A 26,797-nucleotide genomic window follows, 5' to 3' on the forward strand; every position below is an offset into this window, starting at 1 on the left:
GTCCATTTCCTCCCCATTTATTCCTATATTTTTCCAAAGGAAACTGATCCCTTTCTAGAGTTCCTGGTTGGGCCACGTTTATTACTGGGTCTTGCTCTTTCATCAGTGAGGTTGGAGATTGACTAAAAACCAGAGGCTACCTTGTTTGGTCAGGGCTCTTTGTACCCATTTCTTGGCTTTCTCACATAATCGGTCTTCTCTTCCTAGTACAAACCATTAGCTGCTAACATCCAAGGTTTTTAAATGGACCTTAGGGAGACTAGGTGTTCTTTAGGGCTGAGACTTATCTAACAAGCCATGTTCTCCAGCTTAGTCTACCAGAGTTCTGCATGTGGGCTTTAGGCAGAAGCCCAGCCAATAATATAGGGTGTTGATTTGATATGTAGATTTGACATTTTCCTTCCATGTTTCTTCCCCAAGATGTCACAAGGAGGATCACAGGGCTAAGACTGAGTTAGAAAAAACTTAAAAAAAAAAAAAAAAAAAGGTGAATTCCATTGACTAACCTCTGCAAACTTATCTTGCTGCACAAAAAGAGCCAAAAGAACTAACTCTGAATGAAGTGATTCCTCCCTTCCCCATGTCAGGAGCTATTTCTTACTTATTAAAAGTTATTTTGTCTTCGTGCAAACTTCTTTATAAGTTAAGCCCTTAACAAATTCAAACATATTTCCCAGAAGGAGATGATCTGTTATGTGCAAAGAGATTTATTAATTTTTGAAGGAACACTGAGAACTCCACTTTTACTGTTTTTCATTTAAATCATTAAATATGATCACATTTTAGTCATCCAGTGACTAGCACCAGGAATGTAATGGAAAAATTTCCTATGCCATCTGTGAAAATAAATGCAAACCCAGGTCCCACAATAAATATATGTATTTTTGACTATAACTAAAATATACCCTATAAAAATAGATAAATGAGAGCAGGAATTGTTTCTGTGGTGACTGCTTCACCAAAGCTGTGTTTATTTTTCTGTTTCCAAATATTCTGAAATAATAAAAAAAAAAACTGATTCTCTGAGGACCCAAATTCCATATGTTCTTGCTATAGCTAAACTCTGCATGGAGATGATATAAAAGAAAGCATGCCATTTTACATTAAAATTTACTTGGTAGGAGGAGGCAAAGGAAGAAGGAAGAGTCTGTATAGTATTGCTAATTGTCTGTGGAGCTATAGGTTGAAATTTGTAGGAAGAAATAGGAACCAGGGACTAGAAGGCAAAAACAATGGGTGAGAAAAATTTGAAGTAAATCATCTATCAAAGCTGCGATGGAACCCTTTCTGTAGGAATTGTCTTGTATGTGATCTCATTGTATGAGAATCATTGACTAAGTTCTTTGAAGGAAATAACCTCTGAATTGTTGTGATTCTATGAGGCAAGAACCTTTGGTGGGAAACTTGGGACATCGCTGGTGGGGTAGTGCTGGTCCACCCCAGAGGCCTTCCTTACCATCATATTAGGTTGCCATACCTTTAGTCTTACCACAAAAAGTGGAAAATCAAGGCAATAATTTGAGCATACCAGCCAAATAAATGCTCATTCTTGATGTGTTTATAAGTGATGAAGAATGTTTTATTTTTCCTTTTCACTTTTAGTGTCTCTTCATGGAATACTTCTTAAAAATCAAAGTCCCACTCAAATTTTAACCTGAAGTTATGTATACAAACTTGAACAACTCAATCTGTGTAATATAACTCTATTTTTGTTGACTCCAACCCAGTAGTAAGAATCAGCATTAGAGAGCTCCTTCATGAGCTCTTCATGAGCTTGCTAAGCTCCTTCATGAGCTTAGCAAGCATTATTCCAGATACTGAGTATACCTTAATGAATAAACCAATTCTAATGAAAGAAGCAAACATTGAATAAGGGACCCCCTAAATGCACATAGAAATATAATTTAGGTTACATGCTAAAAATGGATAGGATGCAGTGAAGGAGAAAAATGGTGAGTGACTAAAAAAGAGTATGCCACAGTGATAGAGAATGATTCCCTAAAGTGCTGTCCTTTAGACCTTACAGTCATGTTGGGGAGTGGCTGGGGGGTCATCAGGTGCCCAGCCTATGAAAGAACTAAAAGAAAGTCCACCTAGGGGAGAATGATGGGAGGTAAAAACTGACATCAGGGTCTGGATCTTGCAGGACATGGGATGCCCTCATAGACAGTCTCTATTTTGCATTGTAAATGCAATGAGAAATAGAGAAGGGAGTAGATGATTTAAAATACATGTTTTAGGAACAAAGGAAGGGAAAGAAAGTGAAGGGGGTAAGGATGGAAGGAGAGAGAAAGAGAGGGATGGAAGCAGGGAGGAAGAAATCACTCCCCACTATTTTGTGGGAAATAGTTTGAGCAGATTTAAAATAGGATCAGGGCACAGACAGAATATATTGAAGACATATGATGCTGGGTTATGACCCAGTTATGATGCTGGGTTGGATGAGGGCAGTTTTAATGGGTGAAGAGGGGAATAGGTACATTTGAGATATATTTTGGAGATGAAAATGTGTGGACTTGTGATTAGGTTAGCCATGGATAAAAATGGAGTCTTGCAAGGAAGAATTTATTTGTTCAAAAGCAACTGATTAACATTTATTAAGCCCCTTACTATGCCAACCACTGCCAAACCAAGTTCATTTACTGATAAAATTAAAACTCATCTAGGATAGTATATTATCAGTATATCTGATTTACAGTTATAGGGTGGCCAGACTCATCTAAGACTTGATAGTTAGCAAGGAGGGACAAAGATTGGATTCCACATTGGCCTATCAGTAACTTCAGTGATTTTGCGACTGTTGAATTTACTCTGAAACTGAATCCTTGACTCCTTCCATTTATTCTTCTCATTCTATGCTAGGGGTTATTATTTTCTCAGTATGTGACAATGAGCAGGTATGTTTTATCTCTGTTATGTCTCTTGTTTTAGCCTGGTCACCTGGCAAAACCAACAACAGGTACAAAATATATATATATATATGGCTATGGTAAATATTTGGTAACATGACAAATATGATAAAACACTCATCTGCTTTGGAATTCAGAGTCCTTATTGGCAAAATGGGTAAGTTGAACTTAGGTACATTTCCATGTAACTTGAGGTTTTAGGAATATATATATATATACACACATATACATATGTGTGTGTATGTGTGTGTGTGTGTGTATGTATATACTTACATATCTGTATTTACAAGGTCAGTGTCTACTGAGAATAACTGGAAAAGGATTTCTAGAGTATTATAAATGTACACTGGACCTTGAATCATGGAAATGATTGGAAAGAATGAAGCTGGGAGAAAGGAGCATTTCTGTCCTAGAAATATTCCATGTAAAATGCTGAATTAAAATGCTTTTCTGAATATGGAATTAAAATGTATATTTAAGGTTGAACTCTAAAAACTTACTTCTTAATCATTCTTTTGTATTTATATGATTTACTACCTAGAAAACACTTTGCCATTGATTTCATTTCATATTTGTTACAATCTGAAGAAGTGGTTATTAGATTCCCCACTCTTTAAATGCAGATCAGAGGGTTAGGTCACTAGCAAAGTCGTATGGCTTGAACATAGCAGAACTATGACCCAGAGCTGATCTTCTTGGTGTCAAACGCAGAGCTCCATTGTTTTAAATAGAGTGTTTTGCAACTGGGAGCATCTTATGACATACACTTCTCCTTCTCTCTAAGGTACTCTCAAAATCAGTCCAATACACATACATACACATGCTCATTCCACATGAGTAATTTCATGGAAGGAAATATAAAATGTTGGTGCATAACAGGTGTACCCTATACTCTATAGCCAAACTTGTATTCCTATAATATATTCTCTTCAGGAAATGCAACACTTGCAATGTTATATTTGCATACATAATTTTATTCTTGCTCACTATGTATCAAATCTGCCTACAGAGCTCATCAATATGCCAATTTAAATTATAGACTACTCTAGTCTTTGTTTTTACAGAAGCATTTCCCTGCACATAACTATCAGTCAAAAGTTAATTTAGGGCCCAAATTCATTTTTAAAGGGTACAGCCAGCATATGATTTTACTGAATATTTTTTTATCATGAGTCTGGATATACTATGTGTTAGTGATTTATAAATAAAAATCAGGGTGAATTATACAGATACATGTCCATGTGTAAACTGAATTGCAGTGAGTATATACATTTTTTATTATTGGTACTTAAAGAATTTTTTGTTTCATTTTTATGGAACTTATTCTCACAACTAGAGGCCAAAAATCACGGGTGTTTTATAAGCATGATGAACATATTGGGCATTTTATGAAAGAAGGTAATTTATTAACTACAGTTTTTGATGATCAATGCTTCCTTAATCCTCTTAATATTGCAAACATGAGAAACACTATCTCTGAGTACTAAAATATTTGGTGTATTTGAAATTAAGTATGAAGCAGAGAACAAAAACTAAAAATGACATATTACTCTTTGCTCACAATATTTGTATTCACAGGCTGATGTATGTACACGCACACATATGTTTTTTTTTCTTTCTTATAGTTTGCTCTTTCATGTGACTGCTATTCTTGTGGTAAAAAACAAAAACAAAAAACAAAACAAAACTAAGAAAAGCCTTTCCAGAATAGTATCTTGTCCTTTCCTTTATTGTAACTATGCTGTAGTAAAATTTCCTACTTACCTTACAAAGTTTGGGACAGCTCCCTGAGAAAGATTATAAACTTCTTGAGGATAAAGACCAGACTTGTCCATCCTTTTACCGTCAACACTGTTAGACTATCTGATGTGCAGTTAATGTTTAATCAATAAATTTGTGTTGAGTTAAAAAAAAAAAACTACGCAAAATGGTATGTGGGTGGTGTATGGCATGGACAAGAATATATTACTTTTAAGTCAGATAGACCTGGATTCTGTATAGAACCCTTATTTAACATGTGTGCTAAGATATAAGGCAAGTGACCTCTCTTTCATTTGTAAACTGTGGTTAGCCAAAAATGTATAAATAAGTAACTTAATGATCAGAGTATATAGCTTCAAACACACATTACTACAGATATATTGCAAAGCAAAATGTTAAAACCAAATTTGTCTAAATTCTGAAAAGCAGTCAGATATTCACAACAACCATGAGATAGTGTTTCTCATGATTACCTGATTCTCAAGACAATTCCAAATAGGAAAAAAATTCAATTTAAAAATGGTAGAAAAGCTTTGAGCCATTTTTACTTGCCCTTGCTCCACCTCTCCTCATCTCAGCATCAGTCTTAAAGACTACAGCCTGTGTTCCCAGTGTGGGACTCTCTTCCATGTTTCTGGAGAAAACAGAGCAGACTCACATGCAAATTATTGTCTGTGTCTATTATACTCTATCTGGGGGTTACCTGAAAAAGTAATGTAAAGTGCTGGTCTCTGTTTGCCTTACTCACAACTTAGAGTGAAAAAAAACAGCAGTCTTTGCTCAAAAAAAAAAAAAAAAATTGTAAAGTACATGAAAGACCACAAGTTCCTGGGGCAAAAGATAATGGTTAAGGTGTAGGGTAGACATCCTAAGCATGGAGGAAAAGTTGGGGAGAGAGTTTTTTTGCTATTAGGGCACTCAAAAGTGTCTGTATATAATGAGGAATTTAGAAAGCCACACACATACCCAGGATAGGATACATGTTCAGAAAAGATCTGAGAAAATACAAAGTTTTCACTCCTGGCTGATTTGTAGGTTCACTACAAGCAGGAAGTGAAAGCTGATGCAAATTTCTCAGTGGTCTGGCAAAGTGTTAAAGGAGTGTCCCAGCATGATGTCCCTCTGTATACCACGGAAGAGTTGTTGTTGTCATTGTTTCATTTTTATATCCCCTAACATTCCAGGAGGTCTCTATGAAAATACTAGCTGAACAAAAGCTAAAGGAAAAGAGATCTTAGCAACTACCCATGACAAAATACAGCTATTGCAAACATATTGGCAAATCACTAAACACCTGTACATCTACAGTCTTCAATAATCAAAAACCGCAGAACCTAGAGAGGGGAGAGAATCTGATTTCCAGAGTAACCACTTCCTAATATTTGAATATCCTGTTTTTAACCAAAACCCGCAAAGTATACAATGAAACAATAAAGTAAGCCCCTTTAGATGAAAGAATGAATTAATGGACAACATCCCTGAGATAGTCGAGACATGGGATTTAATAGACAAAGTTGAATCAACTGTCTTAAATATGTTAAAAGAGTGAAAACCATAGACAAAGATATAACTGAAACAAAAACAACTATGCGTGAATAAAATGAAAGTATCAAAGAGAACGAAATCATAAAAAGGCACCAAATAGAAATTCTGAGCTGAAAGGGGCAAGGGATGGAATGAAAATTCACTAAAATGTTTCCACAGTAGGTTAAGGGAGGCAGAAGAAAGGGTCAGTGAACCTTAGGATGGGGCAGTTTAAATTGTTCATTCTGGAAGTCAGAAATTTGGAAGAATGAAGAAAAATGAAAACAGTTTATGGGAAACATGGAACACTGTAGAGCAGAACTATACATGGATGATGAGATTCCCAGTAGAAGAGAGAAAAGGAACAAGAAATAATACTAGAAAAAATGATAGCTAAAAAAAACAAAAACAAAAAAACTTCTGAGCATCAAACCACATTATCAAGAAAGTGAAAGTACAGTTTACAAATAGGAGAACATATTTACAAACCCTATATTTAATAAGTCTCTACTATATAGAATTTATAAAGAACAACTCAACAACAACAAAAAAATAAACATGTCCGTTAAAAAATAGGCAAAGAACTTTAAGAGATGCGTATCTGAATGAGATAGACAAATGGTTAGCAAACCCATGAAATACCTTCAATATCACTTGTCGTTAGGGAAGTGTAAATCGAAACTAAAATGGTGGCTATAATTGAAAAAAGTGTGGATGAATGAGAATGCTTTTTGTTTGCTCATTTTCTGGCTAGAACACTTTATGAAACAGATTCACAATGACTTCACACTTCCATATAGAGGATAACCTGGCTTTCTAATGTTTCTAATGTCATGTTGCCCTCTTTACTTTCCTATTCATCACCCAAAATATGAATTAAATATAAAAAGCATAATTTTTATTGCCTTTTTACTTAAGTAGGCCACACTAATACTTGATTTCTAAGATTGCACTTCTTTTATATATAAAGTTTCCTGATTTTCACAAACTCTGTAACAGGAAGAGACCGTAGAGCTATCATAAGGTAATTTCTTATGGGAACTCTTGGGCTCGTCCAGGTAGAATCAAACCTCATACAATTAAATGCACCAGTCAATGCAGGGCACATACCAGTATTGTTTATATCCTGATCATGTATCCCAATTATTCACTGTTTATTTGGGGAACAGTGTTTGCCACAGTACTTATAATAGTGTAGAAAAGAAGTATCTCCAATCCCTGCATTTGGATGGATAGGAGACAGTTTTTGTGAATTCTACCAACTGTACTTTAAAAAGGTCCTATTAGAATCTTTTGTAACTTTTATTTTTAAAGATTTTTATTTATTTATTTGACAGAGATCACAAGTAGGCAGAGAGGCAGGCAGAGAGAGAGGGGGAAACAGGCTCCTCGCTGAGCAGAGAGCCCAGTGTGGGGCTTGATCCCAGGACCCTGAGACCATGACCTGAGCTGAAGGCAGAGGCTTAACCCTCTGAGCCACCCAGGTGCCCCATCTTTTGTAACTTTTTGACCTTGCCCGTTTAAAGTGAACTATGCTATCAGAACACTTTGCTTTGTATTTTTGTGTTACAAGAATTTTGTACATTATTGATGCTTTTATTTCAGCTTAAAATACTTATATTTTACATGTATGTGTTTGTTTAATTGTATTAATACATTTATGTATATATACATGCATATTTAATAATAATACTAGTTAATATATATGCATGGATATACATCTTTTATTAAGTAGGGTATTTTAAACCTCCAGGAATACAAATAATAATATAACATATGCCCATTGCACATATGATTTAACCATTACATTTCATGTATTTGTTTCCAATTTTTAAAAAATTAATTACAGGCTACACACAGAATATAACAACCCTCCACGTACATCTCATTTTCCTTTCTCCCTAAATGTAATTAATATCAAGAAATTGCTATGTATACTTCCATTCATATCTTAATGCTTTTAATAGCTATTCATGGTATTTAATATACATTTCCATAAACATGTTTCAGTGTACATTTTTACAGTTTATATAAATGCTATCTTACATAGTTTATCTTATTAGTACTTTTTGTGTTTCACTCAATGTTATATTTTAAAGACCCAGCAATATTTATGCACGGCTGAAGCTAATTCATGCATCCTCATTGCTATATTACATTGTCTTGTATGAATATGCTTCCATTTATGTATTCTCCCTATTTATGAATTATATGTTCATTATTGTGAGCTATCAGTAATGCTTTGGAAGGAGACAGGTTTTACCCAAACAACCACTTGATGACTTATTGATTCAATATCCCGGGAATGGAATTTGTCTCCATTGTACATAAATAAGAAAATTATCTCATTGCTCTCTAGTTGAAATTCAGATTAATATCTTCTGTATTTTGGAAGCACAACCAAAATAACTACTTATCTAGAAAATCAAGTATATGGTTACTAAGATAGCAAATCAGTCAGCATTTTCCTCTCCTAATCAAGTCCCCAGCAGTATATTAGGAACTTGGGAAATGGGGTGAAGAGCGGGGAGAAAAAAAAGATACATCTCCATTTTCTAGGAACTCATTGTCTACTTGAAAAAGCTAACCCAAAGAACAATGAAAACAGGAGAGAAGAAAACGTAAGGGTGAAAGAATGTGTAACTGGTACTAGTTAGCATGTGATGGATTAGTTCTAAGAAAGCTTTGTAGAAGTGGCCTTTTGTAGGAATCAGGAAATGATGTGATAGCACTCCCGATGTGATAGCACTCCCTCAGTGAGAGGCGCTGAAAATAAAATTGAAGGATAAGGGGATTCAAAGTAAGAAAATCCTGTGGAAAGAATAGATTAATATGTGTATTTTCTTAAGAATCATCTGATTGTATATACTTTCTCCTGTATATGCATACTGAACTCTAAGGACCTTGAATATAACAGCTGAAGAATTTACTCAGCTTTTTCCATAGCCAACAGTAGAGGGCCTGAAATGCTTTAGGTCATCTGTAAATAGCTGGTGAATAAATAAAGAATGAAACATCATCATCATCATCATCACAAAACTGAAATAAATCAGAGGAAAAGTAAGAAAGTTAATGGAAAAGCCTTGAGGGTGTTACTTTTCAAAAGCCATTTTTGCCATCCACTCCTATTCAGTTCATAGAACAGGAGACCATGGCTGTGTTTGCAAAAGGTGGATTAATCCTGATAAACCAAAAATAATGCTTTCTTGTGGATGATGTTGAAGATGATCATTCATTCAATAAGAAAAATAGAAGGTAGGGGAAAAAACGCCTTAGAAAAAGTGAGTAAAGGTACATTTTTTAAAAGCCACAAACTATCAAAAACAATGCCATCTCCCAAAAGAACATCAAAATTGTAAGGGCCTTTCAGATTTGGCCTCATTGCTCTTTTTCAAAGTGGGATTGAAAGGGATTGGTGAAAAAATGCCCACTCATTTATAAACCTTGCAGCATGAACATAAAATCAATTGATATACACAATTGTCTCAAAAGAAACAAACAAAAACTACTGAGAATAATTGCATTTTGACTGACATTTTAAAAGCATAGAGAGTATCTGCAACTTTCAGCAAAGAAACCCAGTGTTCATGAATCTGTACTAAGTACTGTAATTGCATAGTGTTTTCTACTACCTAAGTAATCTCAGATGACTACCTTTACTATACTCAAGTCCCAACCTGTATTCTAGGTTTTTGACATTGTTCATGATTTCATCTCAGTCTCAGCCTTTCTGACTTTATTTTATGTACGATTCCTCCATATACTCCCATTTCACAGAAACACCCAACTTCTCGTGGATTCATGTATCTTCAAATCTTGATGTATATACCAATGCTATTTTCAACCACCCTTTTTCTCTAACCAGTGAGAGAACCTAGTTGCTTTTTGGTCTTTCTTCAAGTCACCTCCTTCATGGGGCCTTCCTTAATCCCATTCCCATATACTAGTAATCCAAATTAACTTCTTTCTTCCCTCTGTGCTTCTGCAGCATTTGACATCCATCCTTAATGATGAATTGTGCCCATTATTCTCAGACCTACTAGATAAAATAATTTCCTGAAGATGGGGCAGCACTGAAATACTATACAAGCCTAAGACAGCATTGTAAGAAAAAAAAATTTTTTTTTTTTTTTAGGAAGATTTGGACTTACGAAACTGAGTTGCAAAAATAGTACAGAGAAATCCTATATAACTTTCACCTAAACTTACTCTAATGTTAACACTTTATATAACCACAGAACAATTGTCAAAATTAAGAAAGTAACCTTGGCATGATGCTATTAATGGAAATAATTTGCAGGAATTTCACCTTTTTTTTTCTTTTTTTTTTAACACTAGTGTTTTTTTTTTTTAAGATTTTATTTATTTATTTGAAACAGAGAGAGAGATCACAAGTAGGCAGAGAGGCAGGCAGAGAGAGGGAGAAGCAGGCTCCCCGCTGAGCAGAGAGCCCAATGCGGGCCTTGATGCCAGGACCCTGAGATCATGACCTGAGCCGAAGGCAGAGGCTTAACCCACTGAGCCACCCAGGTGCCCTAATGTTCTTTTTCTATTCCAGTATCTGATTTAGGGACCCATGTTGCAAATGATCATCATGTCTCTTTTGTCTTCTCCAACCTGTGATACTTTCTCACTCTTTCCTTGTCTCTTATGATCTTGACACTTGTGAAGGATACCAGTCAGTTACTATATACATGTGTTTGTCTGATGTTTTCTTATGATTAGACTGAATTTATGCATTTGTCTCAAAAGCACCAAAGAGGTGCTGATCATCTTATGGGGGGCACTTGATATTTATATGGATTACTGATGATGTTAAACTTGATTATTTGATTAAGGTGGTATCTGCCAGGAAACTTGATATAAAATTACTTTATCCCTTTGTAATTACTAAATACTCTATGGGAGAAACTTTGAGACTATGAAGATGCAGTAATTTTCCTTATAACCCTGTGCGGTCATTCTAGATTCATCACTGGATCTCACCGGTAGAATTTATTACAGTGGTATAGCTTTATGAAATTACTTTTTAACATAAAATCATGAAACAATCATAACTAGTTTAAATATTTTTAAAAAGAAATAAAGGATCTGGGAATTGTTTTAAAAGCATGCAGTAAATGAAGAAACTTTTATTCAAGGCAGTCTGTTAGTGTCTCATTCATCTGGTAAGAGTAGTGGGAATCTGTTTTACTCTGTTACTCCCAAGCTCAGCTTGAGTGTAGCTCCATTCTGGGTGGAAGCTGCCAAGAAGGCAGGGCTCCCTCTTTCTTCAGCCCTTAATCAAGTCTTATCATATTTTACTGACATTTTAAAAGCTTGTCCAATGTCCATAACCAATAAGCACTTCTTATTCCCCCACCTCTAATTTCAGGTGGCTAAGTTCTTGATGGGTGTAGTCAAGAAGTTAAGAACTCCCTTTCTCTACCTAGTCCTCACATAGAAGTGCTACAGACTGGTACCCCAGTCATCCTTTCCCCATGTTACTTTTATGACAAATGTTCTAAAATGGCAGTAGCAAGCCAAAAAAATACAGATGCTACCATCTCATCCAGTGCGCAGAGTGGTGACTTCTACAAGAGTAATATTTGCATATCTTTCTAAAATTAATTTATCATAAACCTGAAGCATATTCTGGTAAGTTAGATATATATTGTAAGCTCCAGAGCAACAACTAAGAAAATAACAATAACAACAACAAAAGTGAAAAAAAGTAGTTAAAGGAATTTAAATGATAAACTAGAAAAAAAAAAAAACGCTTAATGAAGAGGAAAGAATTAAGGGGAAATTAGAAACAAAAAGCATTAGACATATAAGAAAAAAAAATTAAAATGGCAAAAGTAAATTCAACTAAACCAATAAAAATTAAATATGAATGGATTAAAAATAAGTCAAAAGTGGTGGGACTATAAGAAAAAATGTGGTGGGACAAATGATGTGGCCACTTTTGTTAAATGGTTAAACATAGTTACTCTATGATTTAGCAATTTCACACCAGCAAATGCATGCAAGAGAAATGAAAAAAAAAAAAAATCCACACAAAAAGTTGTTCATGGATATTCAGAGCAACATTATTCATAATAGCCAAAATTGGAAGGAAGTCAAATATCCATCAGCTGATGGAAGGACAAATAATAAAATCTGATATATCCATACTATGTAATATCATTCTGCAATAAGAAGAAATTAAGTAGTGATACATGTTACAGTATGGATAAAACTTGAAAACATTATGCTAAGTGCAAGTTGTCTGTAAAAAGGACCACATATTATATGATCCCTTTATATGAAATGTTCAGACTAAGCAAATATGTGGAGACAGAAAGTAGATTAATGGTTGCTGTGGGCTGGGAAGTGTGGGTAGGGGTTGTGGTAACAAGGTGATGGGCATTAAGGAGGGCCTGTAATATAATGGGCACTGGATGTTATATGCAACTGATGAATCACTGAGCTCTACCTCTGAAACTAATAACATGCTGTAGTTAATTTATTGAATTTAAATAAAATAAAACTTTAAAAACATATTTAAGGAATATAGAAGATAAGAGTGTGGATTAATGAATAAGGATGCTGAGATTTGAATCCTGATTCTATGCCTGATTGTTGGCAGTATAGAACTTGTCAGAGTTTTAGATTCCTAACCTGTATAGTAGAAAAAATGGGGAAAATAACCTACCCCAGTGGGATATTATGGCATTAAATGAGACAATGCATAGGAAGCATTTAATAGTGTTAATAATAATAGCTATTATTCTTTTGATAGATACTATTTGAAGTGTAGACAAATCTCATACATTGTTTAACATGTTTTGATGCAGTTTGTTTAGGAAGAGCATCTTTTTTTGTTTGTTTTTAATTTTTTATTTTTTATAAACATATATTTTTATCCTCAGGGGTACAGGTCTGTGAATCGCCAGGTTTACGCACTTCACTGCACTCACCATAGCACATACCCTCCCCAATGTCCATAACCCCACCCACCTCTCTAGGAAGAGCATCTTGATTAATCTTGTTTATTCTTTAAGGCATACCTATTGTTTAGCTAAAATAAGATATGTGTGTGATGTGAGTGTGTGTGTGTGTGTGTGTGTGTGTAAGTAAATATTATTTAACTAACCATGAGTCAGTCAAGAATTCACAGACCTCTAAAATAATCATTGTACCAGCGTTGTCATGGTGTTACTTTTCTGTTCATCACAGAAATCTGAATCATATTGCTCTTTTAGGTAGGAAAGAATAATAGACAGCTCTGCAATGCATTTTATGTGGGAGTGTTAGAGAAAAATGGCTGACTCTTTTTAAAAAGCTAGTCATATCCATTTCAGATCTCTCCTTGAGGTCCTGCTATGCTGTTTATGAGCTGAATTATATCATAAAAGTATAATCATTGAAACTGTCCACACCCACCTTCCTCATATTTAATTTCGGGGTGATAACTTATGCAGTGATTTAGTACAAGAATTGAATGAGACAACATAAATGAGTATAGTGATTCATTAAACAAAAGTGACACTGAACAAAAGTCCCATTTGCCATTCCCCATTCCCTCTCTTTCTGTCATAAAATACTATCACAACAGGTATAAAAGGAAATGAAGCTGGTCTGCCATAAATTGTTCTTGGTTGAGCTAATGTTTCCTAGAAATCATTGGTTCCTTTTCTTGTTCATTATATATTATATGCTAAGTAACCACTCCTCATATTTTCTCTGCATGATTTGAAGTATGTGGATATAAAAATTTACCTTCTCTTCCATCCAAAAGAAACTGCTAAGATATCACTGTGATCCCCAAAACTGTTTGACAGGTAAATTGTCATGGTAGTTTGAGTTGTGGTTTCCAAGATCAGGAAGTCTAAATTATACCCTGATGCCTCCTTACCCATCCCCAGTTCATTCTAAGAAAATATGCCAATCCTTTATCATTCTACGTACCATTTAGGGCAGGAGAAATGCAAATCCAATGAAGTTACATAGGTGTGGTTATTATGTCTTTTTCTCTTCTAAATATTTGCATTTCTAAATCCATTTCAGGGTAGTAGCAGTTCCCATTGTGTATAATAATGTAAAATGTATTGATTCCTAAACTTATGGAATTCACTTATGTAGTGGGAAGAATCAGGTATCAACGATTATAATAGAACATAAAAAGAATGATGTAGATGAGCGTTTGTTCCAACTGTGGCATATGGGCTTTGTGGTTGGGAAACCTTAGAAACATGATCTTTAAGACATGTATTGGAGAAATAATTTTAAAATTTTCAGATGGACAAAAAGAGGAAGGTACTCCTGGCAGGACGATGGGCTTGTGCAAGAAAGGACATTGGAGAAAATGGCATATTTAAAGAACCACAGATAGTTCAGTATGAATTTGAAAAGTTAGGACCAATTCCTAAGGTGCCCACAAATCTTGACAGTCCTCCACATATATGGGTAGCAAAATATGTTTAGTCTGGACAACGTAACTCAGAATTACTTTGAAACAAAGAAAAAGGAGGAAATCACAGTGTTTAGAGAGACAGACAATGCATTCTCCCTTCATCAACCATGATTAGTCAGGGAATATGTCAATCAGTGGTATCAAGCAGATGGTCCTTGTAGTCAATACAGTATACACAATATGTGCCTAGTGCCAAAAATGCTGTAATTTCTGGTTCCTGTAAATTGAAATGCTGCCCTGAACATCTGTGATCTGTCACTTGAAAGGTGCAGTGTATCTAAAGGTTTGACTCATTCTTTTTTCCTCTGATATACAATGACTTCTTTAGCAACGAGCATAGGATCTACTTCAGCTAAGAGGCTTTCTCTATTGTTTGGCCCATGACTCAGCTAATCAACAACTTATATAGGGTAGAGTAAAGATTGCTATTAAGAGATCAAAATCTTTTTTTTTTTAATCTATGTGATAAACATATATTTTCGATGTTTATAAAGTTTGAGGATGGGCCGTATTTGAACAATAGAGTTAAAATGTGGTTGGCTTCTGAGAAAATTCTTAGCACAAATGAGTCCATCCAACTTCCTGCACTAGTAGATTTGACCAAGCTCTAGCATGTCTTCTGTCAGACCAATACCATGTCCCTAGGATGATCCCATGCCTTCTTTAAATGCCTGAGAAAGCTCATTGTTGCTGGGGCGCCTGGGTGGCTCAGTGGGTTAAGCCTCTGCCTTCGGCTCCGGTCATGATCTCAGGGTCCTGGGATCAAGTCCCGCATCAGGCTCTCTGCTCAGTGGGGAGCCTGTTTCCTCTCTCTGTCTGCCTGCCTCTCTGCCTACTTGTGATCTTTGTCTAATAAATACATAAAACCTTTAAAAAAAAGAAAAAAAAAAGTTCATTGTTGCCAAAAGTATTTACTGTTTGTTCCAGCCAAAACATGACTACAGGATCCTGACCACTCTTTTCTTAGTCATTTACTTTAGAAGGCTTACAGTTATAAATCCTTTCTCTGCCCATTTAAGATACAAATTTCCTACCACCCTGGAATGTCTCTATAAGGACCTGGGAGCTATCTCTTAGAAATGCAGACAAGCAGAGCTATAGCTCTCCTATCTCCCAGTTCCTATGGGGAAGTAAGAGCTAATTTTTGATGTATGGCTTGCTTCAATTTGGATAACCACTTCCTGTCCTGAAGATACGTAAAGTTTGTTTTTCCTCTACATAAGGGCAAATAACAAACTTAGGTGGCCTAATCACATTAACTTACCACGCTTAACCCCTTTCAGTGCTTTTCCATTAACACACACCAGCATTTAAAAAAGTTTTAGTGGCGTGGACCTGAATTTTATACTGAAGTCTCTCTCCCTTACTGCATTAGTCTAAATATAGTCTTATAGTTTTATCAGGCATCCAGCTTGTTTCTCTCTTTGACACTTTTGGATAAAGAATAAAGAAAGTATATTAAGTCTCTTCTCTATTTTTTTTTTCTTTTGATTTGCTGATTTCCTCCAATTATCAGCTAGAGTTTAAAGGAAGCGTATCTTAACATAGGAGTTAGGGCTTATAAGTGTCTCAGCAGTTCTTTATAGATTTTAGTACCCAATGTGCCAGATTTCTGGTCAGTTGGTGCCAGTGATAGCATTCCCGCTTCTCCAGGTTCAGGGACTTCCCTATGTAGCATTGTGTCTCCCCGATGTCCTCCTGTCTCCTGCACAGAGAAGCAAAGAAAGGAACTTGGATTTGGAATAAGACTGAAATTAAAGCTTTGTTATATGACCTTTGGCAAGTCACTCAATATGGCTCAGCCATTATTTGTTTTTATGTTAAATGATAGCAATAATACTCTCCTCAAAGAATAAAATAACTTTGTAAAGTGCTTATCCTAGCACGTGTCTCACCCCCTCCAATTGCCAAAAAGTCTTTGTTATGAAAAGCAAGTTCTAAGTGAAGAAGCTTAGAAAAGACAAAAAGATGAGATGGGGGATGGTGTCAGTGTTTGAGAAACCCTTGGCTATAAAATGCAAGAGTCGTAGAAATACCCAATGAGCACTAAAACAAACAAACAAAAACCAAAAAACCAAAAACTTGTTTCCTCTGAGCTGCATCCATCAGTGATCCAGAGCATGGAGAGGGGATCACATCTGGTCTGGGCCAATGATTAGGAAGCATAATCACACTCCATCTTAAATAGCATTGGATTGGCATGACCATAGATGAGAAAGTCAGAGTATGAATAGCAAGCCTTTCCATATTCATGGAGAAATGGAGGCCTTCAAGCTTAACTTCCATCCATTAAGAGATGGCCTATGATTTCTTTCCCAGTTAAACAAGGACTTTTAAGAAATATTCTAAGAGGACTCATGGAACAGAAGAGGATCCAATGCGCTCGAGTTCCACATACACTTTTCTCATGCTTTTCTGTTGAAGATAACTCTACAATAAACTGAGGTGAATATAAAAGAATCCAAGCTTTCTCTTCCCATCACTAAAGCTGTATAGCTCAGCCTACACAGGCATTCCAAAAGGAATTGATGTACACAGAAGCTGGCAGAGTAGAAATCATAATAATGAAGTGGTGAAATGATATCTACTGGTTCCGTATAATCTTTGTTTCTCCATACACAGAATGGTACAATCATTCCTGTCTTGCTTTGAGAATAAAATGCAACACTATTGTAGTGTAAGGTACAATGTAATTCATAAAACAGAGGTCCATATTTTATTAACAATTTTCTATTAAACCAGATAAGATAGTCAGTAAAAAGTATTCTCTGTGCACATGTGTGCTTGTTTTTTTATTTGTTTGTTTTTGTTTTTAAAGATTATTTATTTGCACGTACAAGAGGGAAAGATCACGAGAGAGCATGAGTGAAGGGAGGGGCAGAGGGGCTGAGCAGGGGCCTGACAAATGACTCCATTCTAGGACCCTGGGATCATCATGATCTAAGTTGAAGGCAGATGCTTAACTGGCTGAGATACCCAGGCACCCTGTGCATTTGTGTGCTTGTGCAAGAAGGGGTTCTCCTTACCCATGCACAATCACAGAGGACAAGATAGCCTGATAACATTCACCATTTCCTGTGGTGATAGTATTCAAAAAGGGAAAAAAAAAAAAAAAGGAGATGACTTATTTATATTATTTGTGTATTTCAAAGGAATGTTAATCTGAGTTCTGAAGTCTCTTGGAAATATTTTATAATGAAAACATGACTACTGGGGCACCTGGGTGGCTCAGAGGGCTGAGCCTCTGCCTTCAACTCAGGTCATGATCCCAGAGTCCTGGGATCGAGCCCTGCATCAGGCTCTCTGCTCAGTGGGGAGCCTGCTTCCCCCTCTCTTTCTCTGCCTGCCTCTCTGCCTACTTGTGATCTCTGTCAAATAAATAAATAAAATCTTTAAAAAAAAAAAAAAGAAAAAGAAAACATGACTACTATTTGCATAATCCTAACACTTCAGGAATGGGTAATAATGGCCCATTTTGTTGTTAGTCTGTGCATGGAAGATACATGGTTATTTAGTGTAATAGATGTCGTTTCCAGTGTTTTTCTACAGAAACTTAATCTCTAGAGATACACTAGGGGAAAACATCAATAACTTTGTGATCAAATGTGTCATAATGGGAAGATCTGATGGTGTAGTACAGTTCTATAAGTCCTAAAATAAAGTACCTCAATAATTTTGTTTAACCCAGATTGTCCCTAACACATTTGTTTAGAATTTTTTAAATAAAAATAAAAGAGACCCTCAAAAAATGATTTGAAGATTCATTTTCTGGAAATAGCCCCTATTCTATTTGTTGTCATTAAGCTCTCATGATCACTTTATACCACAGGAAGTTTAGTTACTAAATGATTAAACTCTCATTTTATTTCTCTAATGCACTAACATATATTATAAAGGGACAGTAACTAAATTAGTAATGATGCAAGCATATACAAATGCACAGATCATTACAGAAAACACTGGCTATTGATTTTTAAATAAATTGATAGTCAAAATTGGGCATGATAGAGAAAACAAAAGACAGGAAAAAATTCTCCATATCATTATAGGATAATTAGTTACTTGTTAAAAATAATTTGTTTCATGTTTATTTCATACCACTATACCAAATACGTGTTTAAGTAACTTGATAATTAAATTCAATCATACAAAATAGAGAGAAAAAGATTTATTTAATTATTTCTCTTTTGGGGAAATTATTGATTATTCTGAATCTATTTACACATGTTATTATCTTCTCTGGAAATTTTCTAGTAGTGGAATTATTAGTTTGAAGGTTGCAACAGCCTTTTGGATTTCAAATGTCATTTATCATGTATATGAGAACATTCATTTTATTACATACTTTGGCATCCTTTTTGTCATTGGGAAAATGATCCAAATATTTGCTGTCTTGTAAATCCAACTATTATGCATTCGTTTTTGTTTTCACTCATCCATGCATGCATTCATCCAATTAGCTCACTATTCCTATAATTATTCTAATACTGCTACTTCATGATAGTCACGTTCATGGACTTTGGAAACAAATTATCTGGGATCAAGTTTATTCCACCACACAATTTATCTCTCAGCAAATAACTTATGTTCTCTAGGACTGATATGAAATGGAGGAATGAAGGCAGTACCTGCATGGAATTTTGGAGGATACAATATCTTAATCCATTAAAGGACTAAGGACAAAATATGTTACAGTGTAAGCACTCAGTTAATCTGATGTTTAATAATAATTATGAGGATTAATGTCCAATGAGCATTTTGTACATGTCAAACTCTATGTTAAAGAGTTTGCATGACTTAACTCATTAACTTTTATATGTATAAGCAAAACTTATATATGTATATATTTGCAATGTTTTACATATAAATAGGCACACAACTTTGATTTTTACAATAATTTTACAGATGATAAAATAGAGGATTTTAGGATTTAAGTAAATTATATAAAGCCATATGATCAGAAGATGATCAGACCAAAATTAAAACCAGGCAATTTAACTCTAAAGCATGTGCTTTCTATGATTGCAATCTATGTCCTGATTTTGATTTGGGAACCAGACTCACCTAATTGAGAAATATCTGTGGGTATGAATATATCATCTCCAAGTGAATCTAGTAGAGAAAATTCTCCTTGATAGAAGCATTTCTATTCCTTTTACATATTCTTTCCATAAACAGTTCAAAGCAAATTAAACATTGAAGTAAAGTGCAAGCATTAATCAACCATTTATCGCTGCTTAAACTACAAAGCAATAGAGATTATCCCTTTAATATTTAATACACTAATAAATCTCCAGAAAATCTGTCCCTTTTTGTGTCTGTACTTCTTCCCCTATGGTTTATGACTTTTCAGAAGTTTGTTGTATGAAAGTTCTGTAAGACTTCATCATTTTTTAGCAAAAGAAAGAGCAGCCCTGTTATAATTGCAAATGAGCCAGATTACACATTTATTGACCTTTAGTAGTGAACCTGAACTGTTATTATTAATACATATCTGTGGTGAGTCTATATTTCTCTGATCATTTTCTGATGCTGGCAAAACCATAACCTTTGTTGAGCACACAGACTACTGCAGAAGAAACAAACACTTTACACGGCAACAGATATATATGATTACTAAATCATGTGAGCCGATGCATTCTAGACTATAAAGTCCATGAGAATATACATTTTGTTGTTGCTTTCTTTAATGTGTCTCAGCACTTAAAACAGATGCTTGGCATATTATAGGTGCTCAAAAATATTTGGGTAATGAATTCATAAGTTAATTGATGAATCAACAAAAGCTGTGGAAGTATGTAGGGGGTTTAGTAAAGTGAACTCAGTTTGGTCCACAGGCTCAGCCTGGGCTTCAGAAAGGCTCGAGGTAGGTTTGGCTCTTACATGGGAAGCGGAGCAGAAATGGTGCTACTTAGACACATTTAATGTTGGTGGAAGTAGTATCATTTTGTTATTGAAATCACTCACCCTCAAGTGTTCTCTGACATTTTATAGGAGGAGATATGGTAAATGCCATTGTAAATCTTGAGCAGTTGTGAGCACACCATGCCCCCCTCCCAAGAGGTAGCAAGATGAAGCTCAAACACATGGAAACTCGGACTTTGATTTCCTATTTTTTAAATCATATTTTGTTTAGACCCCAGTCAACTTGCTAAACTCCTTGTATCTCTTGTCTACTAAAAGGAACAAGAAGTGTATGTGTGTTTAATAAAATGCATTCACTCTCCCCCATTCAGAAATTATTTCCCATTGCCCATAAGGCGAAAGTTAAAGGAATTATTGTATATATTAGGAATTACTGCATTTCTGAATAATTTAGTGTAGCCATGTCTTTTCAATCTCAGCTTGGCCCATCCCTTCTCACCACAATGCAGAGACATTTGCTTCTTTGGTTCCTAGATCAGGTTGTCTTCAGTCTAGCTTCCCAGAAACAAAGGGTAAGATGGGAATTCTACTTTTACTGGGGGATATGCTTACATAAGAAAGATCTAAGGAAAGTAACCAGGTTGGGGGAAAATGCTAAGCAATAATGTGGTCTCAGAAGAAGATGAGCTCCTGAATAATCCCACGAGGACATTCTAGACACAACTGCACTATCTCTAGGTGATAGAACCAGCCTTTGGTACTTCTACATCTTTGCCCTTAGGTGATAGAGAAAGAGAGATTTCCCAGGTGAGCTTGAGGGCTCTTCTCCAAAGAGGAACAGTTGTGATCTGTCAGCAGTGAACAGTCACAGCCTCTTGAATATGGGTGGACAGTAGAGGTCAGTAGAGGGGATTTGGATCACATGACAATGTGTATTCTGCAGGACACTTCTTGTACTGCTCATATCCACTTCTCAGATTAAGCTTATTCCACATACTTACAACCCCTCTCAGCCTCTAGTTAGTTAGAATCTGGGGCTTAACAAGAGGAAGGTTAGTGACACAAAGTGCAGCCCTGTGCTCTAGTTCTCTAGAAGTCATTACAGAGTTATCCTCCCCATCCACCACATATTCTAAATCCCTGACCCTCTAGGCTAGAACTTCTGTAGGCCTAGCTCCTCATCTCTAAAGATGATTACCATGTTCAGATCAGAAATGATTACTGCATTTGCCCATTTCCATTAAAGCCAGGCATGGGAGTACCCAGTGATGCTCTGGTGGAGTCATTTAAGGGCTCACTGGGTCTCTTCTTAGGCCAAAGGCAATTATCTAAAGGAGGGGGGAGCTGTGAATTGTTAGCAAGCAAAGCTAGGGAAGGCGATCTGAGCAGGGTGCTTAGAAGATGCACACTAAACTCTTTACTGCCTCTGAACCTGTGCACTTTTTATCCTTTTACTTGGGACATTTGTTCTACTGTTCAAATGCCCAGCTCTTATTCATTGAGAATTGCACGTGCTTCCTCTTCTGAGATTCCATTGTCCACATTGCCACCTAGATGTCATTATCCTTACTTTGCATATCGCCCTACATGTTCCTATTACCAGTACTTAGCTAGATTTATAATAGCTTGCTTTGTTTGACAAATTTGGGTTTTCTTCTATCTTTACTATTAAAATGCATGCTTAATGAGAGTAAACACAAATTCATTTTGTTCACCCCTGCATTATTATTTCCAAAGACAGAGACTAAAATAGAGAAACAAAGTAGATAGAAACAAAATATTTCCTGTGTGTATATTTGAATGCATCGGTTGCAGATAAGGACCCTAATGGGCTACTACCTTCACCCTTTGTAGATTCTATAAATATCTTCACTATATTATATAGATCCTTTCATATTTATTTATGCACTTTACCTTCCCCACAGTACAATGTGTGTCCATTGAAAAACCTTCCATCCCCTCCACCAGGAGCCTCTCATATCCTTAACTCCTCAGCCATTCTTTTATTGTTTTGTTTTTCTTTATTCTTTTCTCTTCAGTTTGCAACCTCATAAAAGACACATTTGCGGGCACCTGGGTGACTCAGTGGGTTAAGGCCTCTGCCTTTGGCTCAGGTCATGATCTCGGGGTCCTGGGATCGAGCCCCACATCAGGCTCTCTTTTCAAGAGGGAGCCTGCTTTCTCCTCTCTCTCTGCCTGCCTCTCTGCCTACTTGTGATCTCTGTCTGTCAAATAAATAAATAAAATCTTAAAAACAAAACACATTTGCTTGTAGTATTGACCTAATACTATCTGCTTTTTTCTTTTTTTTTCCCTGAAAAAGTCGAACCACTTCTGATCATGATACTGGAACTCAATGCATTAGGTCTAAAGCCAAACCAAAAGATGTGTCTTAACACTTGGCTTTCCAACAGATGGGTCTGATTCCTTTTATCTCTTGTTAGTATTGTATTTGATTTCAGTAGTTTCAGTGTGTCTACTTATCTTTAGAAACACATTCAAGAGAATCTTTATCCTCTTTGTGATTAATTCTTAATTACTAGTTTTGGAAGCTAAATGCAGGATACTGTGAATCCCTTATTTTTAGAATAGCGAAGTGTGAGAAAAATAAGAAAAGTCCAAGGATAAGACTCTAAGTATCATGGTTTATTAATTCTGTGTAAGAAATCTACATAATTTATTTGAGAAGAAAAATAAGGTTTTTTAATACGCACACATGTATGTGTGTTTGTGAATGCATATATATGTGTGTATGGGAAGATACATGTGTATTATTAACTCATAAGTAAGATGTGATCTTACTTTATGAAATACTGAGATATTTGGCTAAGATGTAAGATTGTTAATATCACAGTCCCATCAATGCTACCCTTTAATACATTTCTTTTCCTCTAATAAAAATACAAAAGTGAGCTCAAACAGTTTGCTTTCATATCTTTAGTGTTATTGATTTTGAACACTCCATATGTTGTCTTTTGTACCTTTGAAGATAAGATGTAATTATTGGAAAAAATGGATCAATAAAATAAGAGATTTGGGTGTTTATTAGTTTATCTCACTCTGCCTCAAGCTCAATTTTCAAAGAAAACAAGCCATTTGCATGTACTTTTCTTGGGAAAGAAAATTAACTGGAGTCAGTGTTCTGGGAAAAATTCTTGAAGTGGATTTTAAGAGCTGTGTAATACCTGATGGCCAAAGTAATTATCAGATTACTCTGGGAGGCACCCTTCTTCACATGACTGTGAACTCTGAAGGAAATTTTGAGTAGAGTTGCTATTCTCTAACATCTCAGATGTGAGTAACATTTCCAAGGATTCATCTTGAAATCCGTTGTAGGCATACCAAAAACAAGATATGTAGCTGCATGTTGATAATTGTCTAAACTTGACTGTGGCCATCTATGCTTCTTCTGTATGGATGTATTATTCAGCTAATCAGTTATGTGGCAATCCAGTCAATTCTTTAAAGTGACCAAGATATCAACCTCTTTGTTAGGCAGTATAGTCACATTTTATCTGCTTAGTTCTTACAGAAATAACAAAAGTGATGCTTCCTCTCAGACCCAGGCTTTGAGGCTTAAGATGTATTCATTTCAAACATGAATATTCATGATTTCCTTTCTTTTAGTTTATCTGCCCCTTCCTTTACTTTCCTAAAACTAATTTTAGCCTGTGTATAATACTCTGATATTTTGAGTATACCCTTGGAAAAGACTAATGCATAAATTAACATAAATAATCCTTTAGATACAGTTGTATTCTAAGCCATCTGTCTATCTGAAATCTAAAGGTTTCCATATGATTGGCTAGATAAATCCCATGAATTGGGATAATTCTAGACATGACCTAAGTGAAAACAAATAATAATTTTTAAGGTAGAAAGTTAGAGTAGAAAGGTATTCCTTGGAATTTTCTCAAAAACGTAGCATCACAGACTCATAGGACTTTGAGAATAGATAGAACAAAAGCTTACCTCAGGGTTTTATGAACATTGATATACTTCACTTACATCTTTATTTTATATTCTCTTATTTTCTTTACATTCTTTCGGTGACTGAGACCTCTGCACAGGGGAACCTAGGTGGTTTATATATTGCCAGCATAAATGAGACCAGGGATACTAATCTTGTCCTATCAAGCATTTAATACTTGAATTTTTTGGTAACTATTTCTAACAAATCCCAACCTCTGTTGTTTACTGTGTCATTACTAATAGGCAAAATGACTAGGAATAAAAACAATTACAGCTGATGAAACAAATATTGTTATTTATATTATTATCGAGTGCTATGATGTTCTAGTCATGCGTTATGTATAACCTTTGAGATATATACTTATATGTATCATTCAGAGATGTTGTTGCTATTATTCAGATAAATAACTTAGATTTAAAGAAGGAACTGACTTGCCCAAAGCCATACAGATCAGTTTCAGAGTAGATATCTGAGATCTGTCTGCATCCACGAAAGCACATTCCTTAAACAACTCCAGTGATATAAGGCTCACCAAATGTTGAAACCATTTTTTTTCCTCCATTTTGGAAAGCTCTTCTGTGTATGAAGATGAATTCAAACTGTTTCCTGCCAAGCAATTAATCACGAAGAGTGATCATAATCTATTAGGCTTATTTTCGTACTTTTAGTCTTCATACACATATCTAATAGAATATTCATTAGTATAATGGTATTCTTAAGAATCTTTCCTTACATACACAGAATGGTATCATTAAGTTTAGATGTTGGCTGAGTACATTGTAATATGTAAAAGTATTTCTCATTTATTTATTTAGCTTGGTAGGGATTTCAGTTCACATAAATATGAGCACTTGCCATAACAGCCTTTTTTTTTTTAAATTTAGTGTATAAAATGAAGCTCAATTAACTCAGCTGGATACTGTGACCCAACAACTAAAGTGATTTGAGTTTTTATTCTGTTGCTGTTAATACATGGATTAATACATTTACTGCTGGCAAGCTTTTGATAACATTTTTCTCACTTTAAGATTATTTATTTATTTATTTATTTGAGAGAGAGCAGGGGGAGGGGCAGAGGGAGAAGGAGAGAAACTGAAACAGACTGTGCGCTGAGCATGGAGCCCAATTTAGGGCTTGATCTCATGACCCTGAGATCATAACCTGAGCTGAAATCAAGAATCAGACACTTAACCAACTGAGCCACCCAGGCACCCCTGCTTTTAGTAACTTCTAAAGCAAATGGAAAAGTAACCCTACCCTCTGAGCTCACACAGTTCAGTTGTACAGAAAATTATTAAGGCATGAAAAATTAGGAATCATATTAAAAATGCCTGGAATAAAAGTTATTCTATTTCATTTATTTTAACTTATTTATTCTGGGGTGCCTGGATGGCTCATTGGGTTAAGTCTCTGCCTTCAGCTTGGGTCATGATCTCAGGGTTCTGGGATCGAGTTCCACATTGGGCTCCCTGCTTGGCAGGGAGCCTGCTTCCTCCTCTCTCTCTTTCTCTGACTACTTGTGATCTCTCTTTGTCAAATAAATAAATAAAATCCTTAACTTATTTGTTCAGTATATATTATTGACACATAATCTTATGACATATTTAGTGCCAGGACCTGCAGGTACACATGGAAATAATAACTAGTTCTTAGAAAGAGTTTGTGGTCTCATGGAGAAAGAGATGGCTTTGTCATAATGTAACTTGTGCTGCTAGGAAAAAGAGGGTATCCAAACAAGCAGGGTCTGATTTTTCGCTGTAAGTGACATTTGCATTATGCTTTGAATTGATATTAGGCAATACTTAGAAGAGAAGTAGGCACTGAAGTAGAGGCAGGCAAAGACAACATAAGTTTGGGGGCACTTGGGTAGCTTAGTCGGTTATGCATCTGCCTTTGGCTCAGGTCATGTTCCTAAGGCCCTGGGATTAAGGCCATTAACCAAGTGATTTGGACATTCCCTGTGCACCATTTCAAAATTGTTTTGGCACAATTGCAGTCAAACACTGCCTCATCTTGGCCTATGCTGTAAACCTCTCCTTTCCTGATCTGAAGTTCTTCTGACGCAGTGTCAAGGGACACCTGCAGAATGTGTTCGATATAAATGTGTGTGCAACTCAAAAGTGTGGGAAGTTTATGACCTCAAAGCCATCGATAGCCAGGAGACAGTGATGGGTAAATGCTTCTTCCCTTCATCCCTAATAGTTCTGAGACACATTCTATAGAGCAACTCAGAAGATCCATGATGATGAAGGAGCCGCTCACCCAAAGCAGGGACCAACACATATTTACATTGGCTTTTCTTTCTTCTGTGTCACTTGCCTTGTCTTT

This window comes from Lontra canadensis, unplaced genomic scaffold, assembly GCF_010015895.1.
Source record: "Lontra canadensis isolate GAN:19392208 unplaced genomic scaffold, GSC_riverotter_1.0 scaffold8, whole genome shotgun sequence".
Taxonomy (NCBI): Eukaryota; Metazoa; Chordata; class Mammalia; order Carnivora; family Mustelidae; genus Lontra; species Lontra canadensis.